General features: G+C 33.9%; 1 pseudogene; it reads left to right on the forward strand.

The window, feature by feature from the left end:
- Positions 1–1,339: 1,339 nt before the first annotated feature.
- LOC112474034 lies at positions 1,340–1,458 on the forward strand (annotated as a pseudogene).
- The last annotated feature ends 382 nt before the right edge of the window (positions 1,459–1,840 follow it).

The raw sequence follows: 1,840 nt of genomic DNA on the forward strand, positions 1-1,840 counted from the left end.
AGTCACTAAGTGAGATGCTGAGGTTATGAAGGTGCCTATGACTAGACTTTGCTTCAAGGAGCTTGTGATACAGAGGAGAAGAAAGTTGTGACTATACCAGGAGGTGGCCATTCATTTGCCTGAGCCTGGTGCAATCAAGGGTCAGCAGGTCTTCTTTTCCTTAAGTGATTGGCTTTCCTTTCCCCAAAATATGTTGGTCTCAATCTAGAGAGTCAATGCCAGAGGGTTCTTATGTCATGACTTTCTAAATATCTCTTTAAATGTTCATATGACTTTTTAAAACTTTATAAAACACAATTCTGTGGCTTTAAATGTATAGGGAATTGATCTTTGTTATTAGCTGTACATGTCTGTGTAATAGCTTCGCTTATTCTCAGTGAGATTTTTCCTAAACTAGTAAATTACTTTCACTATTTTCTCTTTACTCCTATCTGTTGTATCTATTCGTTTATGTACAATATGCATATATATATTTATTTTTCTCATACTTAAATATTTTAAGTGCATGTAACTTTTTGTGGGAGTTGGAGATCCTGAGTTTAATTTCAGCCATAACAAGGAAATTTGCACTTCGCATTACTTCACAGGGAATATTCTAAAATCTTGAGATATATTTATTTTAATCTTGTACATTGACTTTCATCTTAAACTTAATCTTCTAAAGAAAGTTAATAGTAGTACCTGTAAAACACAAAGACTATTAATTGATAATGTTTTAGTTTTATGTGGAAATGAACTCACCCATAAAAGATTAAGCTAAATGAGTATTTACTGACTCACATAACTGGAAAATCCAGGGATAGGACTAATTTCAAATGAAGCTTGATTCAAGGTCTATATGATGTTCTCTCTCTTCTCTTCTTTGATCTAACTTGGTGATAAGGACTGAAATGTGGTGATTATTTAATGTTAATTAAGGCCAACTTCTGGAGCTAAGTGGACTTATCTCCTTCAAAACTGTAAGGAATGAGAGTGGGAGAAGTGGTTCTCTTTTATCAGGAAAATTATGATTGTTAGATACAAGCAGGCAAAAGTTACATCTCATAATTTTGTATTAATTTGGCAATTTTCTCTACTTGTTTCTGTGATAAGTTAGTGGAAGAACAGGCCAAATTAACCAAACAATAAATTCAACCCTATATATGGATAAATACAACTACTAAAATAGTCATCATTTTTTTCTTGTTTTGTTTCTAGAAACATTCAATCCATACACACGTAAATTCATGAATGGAAATCATAATTTCCAACATGCATTGTCTTTTATATTGGCAAGCCTTTAGAGCACTTTACAAAATGGACTAGTACTGAAGGGGGTAAAAATATTCATTTAGGCCTGGGCTACAGCCATGCCGCCCTGAACATGCCTGATTTCGTCTGATCTCGGAAATTAAGCAGGGTCAGGCCTGGTTAGTACTTGGATGGGAGACCACCTAGGAATACTAGGTGCTGTAGGCTTTAAATAATATACATTCATTTAGGAAAGACACCAAATGTAATCTTTCCACTGGCTTAAATTCTAGAACAAACAATTAGGAACTTTTTGTAGTATTCTTTAGAAAGAGGTACAACAGAGTATTTCAAGTAATACAGGAAATTCTTTTACAGGTCCATTATCTTCCCACATATGTCTGAGTCAAGTCATAACCTTTCTGTCAGAGAAAATGCCAAAAGGAAAAAAAAGTCGTCTTTTCTTTCTATCTTGTCTCATTACAAAAGTTTTAAAAAAATAGTCTAGGGTAAAACTCTTGTTAGGTTGTGTTTCTAGAAAAGATAGACCCTATTACTTTCTTTTGCAATCAGTACTAGAATTGCATTCCAAGGTCCTTTGAGAGCAATG

This window comes from Pteropus alecto, unplaced genomic scaffold, assembly GCF_000325575.1.
Source record: "Pteropus alecto unplaced genomic scaffold, ASM32557v1 scaffold69, whole genome shotgun sequence".
NCBI classification, from domain to species: domain Eukaryota; kingdom Metazoa; phylum Chordata; class Mammalia; order Chiroptera; family Pteropodidae; genus Pteropus; species Pteropus alecto.